The sequence below is a fragment of the Rutidosis leptorrhynchoides genome, chromosome 8, assembly GCF_046630445.1.
Source record: "Rutidosis leptorrhynchoides isolate AG116_Rl617_1_P2 chromosome 8, CSIRO_AGI_Rlap_v1, whole genome shotgun sequence".
Lineage (NCBI taxonomy): Eukaryota > Viridiplantae > Streptophyta > Magnoliopsida > Asterales > Asteraceae > Rutidosis > Rutidosis leptorrhynchoides.
Window position 1 is genome coordinate 142,709,843 of NC_092340.1, and position 6,000 is coordinate 142,715,842.

Below are 6,000 nucleotides of genomic sequence, written 5' to 3' on the forward strand. Positions count from 1 at the left end.
TCGAACCTTGGAATTGATCAAATAGATCGTCGATTAGGGGTAAAGGGTATCGGTTTTTGATGGTTACTTTGTTCAGCTCACGGTAATCGATACACATGTGAAAAGACCCATCTTTCTTTTTAACGAACAAAATTGGAGCTCCCCATGGTGACACACTCGGTCGGATAAAACCACATTCTAATAATTCTTGTAGCTGACTTTGTAATTCTTTCATTTCGGTGGGTGCAAGTCTATATGGAGCACGAGCTATTGGTGTGGCTCCTGGTACAAGATCTATTTGGAATTCAACGGATCGGTGTGGAGGTAATCCCGGTAATTCGTCCGGAAACACCTCAGGAAATTCTCTTGCCACGGGAACGTCATCGATTTTCTTTTCTTCTTTTTCAACCTTCTCGACTTGTGCTAGTATGGCATAGCAACCTTTTCTTATTAGTTTGCGCGCCTTCAAACTACTAATAAGATTTAATTTGGCATTACCCCTTTCTCCGTACACCATTAAGGGTAATCCGTCTTCTTTCAAAATGCGAATCGCCTTCTCATGACAAACAACTTCGGCTTTCACCTTGAACATCCAGTCCATTCCAATAATTATGTCGAAGCTTCCCAATTCCACTGGTATTAAATCAATTGCAAACGTTTCGCTAACTAAACTAATTTTTCAATTTCGGCAAATTTTATCAACCTTAATTAGTTTACCGTTTGCTACTTTAACTATACAATTTTTATCCAAAGGCGTTAACGGGTAATTTAATTTGGCACAAAATTCTCTACTCATGTAACTTCTATCGGCACCCGAATCAAATAAAACATAAGCAGGTCTATTATTGATAAGAAACGTACCCGTAACAAGCTCCGGGTCTTCCTGTGCTTTCTCCCCATTAATGTTGAAGGCTCTCCCACGGCCTTGCCTATTTCCATTCCTGCACTGGTTTATGGTATGGCCCGGTTTTCAACATCCATAGCAAACAACGCCGTTATTATTTGTTCCGGCATTATTTGCTCCTCTGTTTCTATTTGGTCCGTAGACTTCACACTTTTCCGCAATATGGCCATTCCTATTGCACTTGGTACATAATTCTCTACAAAACCATTCCGGATGAAACGTATCACACCTTGGGCATATAGTCCTTTGCTTTTTGTTGTCGTTGTTGTTGTTGTTGTTGTTAGGGTTATTGTTGTTGGACGTTTGTTGTTGTTATTGTTGTGATTGGGATTGTTGTTGTTGTTATTATTATTGGGATGGTTATTGCGATTATTGTTGCAGTTGTTGTGGCGAATATTGTTGTTTTTGGGGTGGTTGCGATTGTTGTTGTAATTGTTGTTTTGATTGTTGTTGTTGTACTGGTGACCCTGATCACTGCTTTCCTCCCACTTTCTTTTTCCCTGTTTCAATATGGCCTCCTCGGCCGCTTCTTTCTTTATCCTTCCTGTAATTTGGCCTATCAATTTTTGGACTATACGACTCGCTTTCTGCATTGTTGCAGGGTCGTTAGCACCTACATGCTCTTAGATTCGTTCCGGCAACCCTTTTATGAATGCTTCAATTTTTGCTTCTTCATCCTCAAATGTTCCAGGACACATTAAATCCAGTTCATTGAAACGTCACTCGTAGGTAGTGACATCTAACCCTTGGGTTATCAGTGCTTTAAGATCTACCTTGAGCTTGTTGATTTCGGTTCTGGGACGGTACTCTTCCGTCATCATGTGCTTGAAAGCGGACCATGGAAGTGCGTAGGCGGTATTCTGTCCTACGTAATCCATGTAGGTATTCCACCATGTCAAAGAAGTACCTGAAATGTCCCGTTCTTATTGATTAAAAACGTTCCATATTAATTGATTTCGTTGCGAGGTTTTAACCTCTATATGAGACGTTTTTCAAAGACTGCATTCATTTTTAAAACAAACCATAACCTTTATTTCATAAATAAAGGTTTAAAAATCTTTACGTAGATTATCAAATAATGATAATCTAAAATATCCTGTTTACACACGACCATTACATAATGGTTTACAATACAAATATGTTACATCGAAATCAGTTTCTTGAATGCAGTTTTTACACAATATCATACAAACATGGACTCCAAATCTTGTCCTTATTTTAGTATGCAACAGCGGAAGCTCTTAGTATTCACCTGAGAATAAACATGCTTTAAACGTCAACAAAAATGTTGGTGAGTTATAGGTTTAACCTATATATATCAAATCGTAACAATAGACCACAAGATTTCATATTTCAATACACATCCCATACATAGAGATAAAAATCATTCATATAGTGAACACCTGGTAACCGACATTAACAAGATGCATATATAAGAATATCCCCATCATTCCGGGACACCCTTCGGATATGATATAAATTTCGAAGTACTAAAGCACCCGGCACTTTGGATGGGGTTTGTTAGGCCCAATAGATCTATCTTTAGGATTCGCGTCAATTAGGGTTTCTGTTCCCTAATTCTTAGATTACCAGACTTAATAAAAAGGGGCATATTCGATTTCGATAATTCAACCATAGAATGTAGTTTCACGTACTTGTGTCTATTTTGTAAATCACTTATAAAACCTGCATGTATTCTCATCTCAAAAATATTAGATTTTAAAAGTGGGACTATAACTCACTTTCACAAATTTTTTACTTCGTCGGGAAGTATGACTTGGCCACTGGTTGATTCACGAACCTATAACAATATATACATATATATCAAAGTATGTTCAAAATATATTTACAACACTTTTAATATATTTTGATGTTTTAAGTTTATTAAGTCAGCTGTCCTCGTTAGTAACCTACAACTAGTTGTCCACAGTTAGATGTATAGAAATAAATCGATAAATATTATCTTGAATCAATCCACGACCCAGTGTATACGTATCTCAGTATTGATCACAACTCAAACTATATATATTTTGGAATCAACCTCAACCCTGTATAGCTAACTCCAACATTCACATATAGAGTGTCTATGGTTGTTTCGAAATATATATAGATGTGTCGACATGATAGGTCGAAACATTGTATACGTGTCTATGGTATCTCAAGATTACATAATATACAATACAAGTTTATTAAGTTATGGTTGGAATAGATTTGTTACCAATTTTCACGTAGCTAAAATGAGAAAAATTATCCAATCTTGTTTTACCCATAACTTCTTCATTTTAAATCCGTTTTGAGTGAATCAAATTGCTATGGTTTCATATTGAACTCTATTTTATGAATCTAAACAGAAAAAGTATAGGGTTATAGTCGGAAAAATAAGTTACAAGTCGTTTTTGTAAAGGTAGTCATTTCAGTCGAAAGAACGACGTCTAGATGACCATTTTAGAAAACATACTTCCACTTTGAGTTTAACCATAATTTTTGGATATAGTTTCATGTTCATAATAACAATCATTTTCTCAGAATAACAACTTTTAAATCAAAGTTTATCATAGTTTTTAATTAACTAACCCAAAACAGCCCGCGGTGTTACTACGACGGCGTAAATCCGGTTTTACGGTATTTTTCGTGTTTCCAGGTTTTAAATCATTAAGTTAGCATATCATATAGATATAGAACATGTGTTTAGTTGATTTTAAAAGTCAAGTTATAAGGATTAACTTTTGTTTGCGAACAAGTTTAGAATTAACTAAACTATGTTCTAGTGATTACAAGTTTAAACCTTCGAATAAGATAGCTTTATATGTATGAATCGAATGATGTTATGAACATCATTACTACCTTAAGTTCCTTGGATAAACCTACTGGAAAAGAGAAAAATGGATCTAGCTTCAAAGGATCCTTGGATGGCTCGAAGTTCTTGAAGCAGAATCATGACACGAAAACAAGTTCAAGTAAGATCATCACTTGAAATAAGATTGTTATAGTTATAGAAATTGAACCAAAGTTTGAATATGATTATTACCTTGTATTAGAATGATAACCTACTGTAAGAAACAAAGATTTTTTGAGGTTGGATGATCACCTTACAAGATTGGAAGTGAGCTAGCAAACTTGAAAGTATTCTTGATTTTATGTAACTAGAACTTGTAGAATATATGAAGAACACTTAGAACTTGAAGATAGAACTTGAGAGAGATCAATTAGATGAATGAAAGTGTTTGTAGGTGTTTTTGGTCGTTGGTGTATGGATTAGATATAAAGGATATGTAATTTTGTTTTCATGTAAATAAGTCATGAATGATTACTCATATTTTTGTAATTTTATGAGATATTTCATGCTAGTTGCCAAATGATGGTTCCCACATGTGTTAGGTGACTCACATGGGCTGCTAAGAGCTGATCATTGGAGTGTATATACCAATAGTACATACATCTAAAAGCTGTGTATTGTACGAGTACGAATACGGGTGCATACGAGTAGAATTGTTGATGAAACTGAACGAGGATGTAATTGTAAACATTTTTGTTAAGTAGAAGTATTTTGATAAGTGTATTGAAGTCTTTAAAAAGTGTATAAATACATATTAAAACACTACATGTATATACATTTTAACTGAGTCGTTAAGTCATCGTTAGTCGTTACATGTAAGTGTTGTTTTGAAGCCTTTAGGTTAACGATCTTGTTAAATGTTTTTAACCCAATGTTTATAATATCAAATGAGATTTTAAATTATTATATTATCATGATATTATCATGTATGAATATCTCTTAATATGATATATATACATTAAATGTCTTTACAACGATAATCGTTACATATATGTCTCGTTTAAAAATCATTAAGTTAGTAGTCTTGTTTTTACATATGTAGTTCATTATTAATATACTTAATGATATGTTTACTTATCATAGTATCATGTTAACTATATATATATATATATATATATATATATATATATATATATATATATATATATATATATATATATATATATATATATATATATATATATATATATATCCATATATATGTCATCATATAGTTTTTACAAGTTTTAGCGTTCGTGAATCACCGGTCAACTTGGGTGGTCAATTGTCTATATGAAACATATTTTAATTAATCAAGTCTTAACAAGTTTGATTGCTTAACATGTTGGAAACATTTAATCATGTAAATATCAATCTCAATTAATATATATAAACATGGAAAAGTTCGGGTCACTACAGTACCCCTGAAAGTATGTGTGGCATACTTAACTTTATCCTCTTCTGCGCAGTTGTTGATTGCGAACACGACTTCAACCTTCTCTGTCCACCACTTTAGTCCAACGGGTCCTTCAGTTCCTTCAAACTCATTGGGTTTGCAGGCCATAAAAGCTTTGTAGGAACATCCTACCCGGTTGCCATTGTTTCCTCCACTGCTGGAACCCGATTGGTTATTGTTGTTCATTGCATTCACCACTGCAGCCATATTTGCAGCGAAAGCTTGAAGTTCTTCTGTGTTCAATTGTTGTTGTCTAGTAGCTGGAGGAGCCATTTCCTTCAAAAATAGCCGACTGAGTTAATCATATAGAATTTTAGAAGTAAACAAAAACTATTTTGTAGCTTAATATGAACTTATTATTATAAAAGCCTTTTCTTCATATTAGCGTTTTATAACTATAATAATGTTCATACTTAGCAGCTAACACACAAATTAACTATTAAAATTCTAATATGAAAAACTATGGTAAGTTATTACGTTACTGATGTTATGCGAGATGTATACAAAATAGTTATATTTTTACTACAAAATACTATTAAATACGATACAATTTTACACAAGTTATTTATTTATTTATTTATTTATAGAGTGGATATACCTAAACCTTGCTACAACACTTATAGGTAGTGTACCTAATCGTACAGTAGTGTAGTTTTTAGTAAGTCCGGTTCGTTCCACAGGGATCTTTAGCCAAGTTTAACGCTATATTTTTAAAACTATATTTGTATAACTATAAATATATATAAGTAATATTATTATTATAAAAGGGGTTTTTTACCGTTTAATGACCGGTTTGTCGATTTTAAAACTTTAGTCGCAGTAAAACCTAATGTAAAATATTAAAAA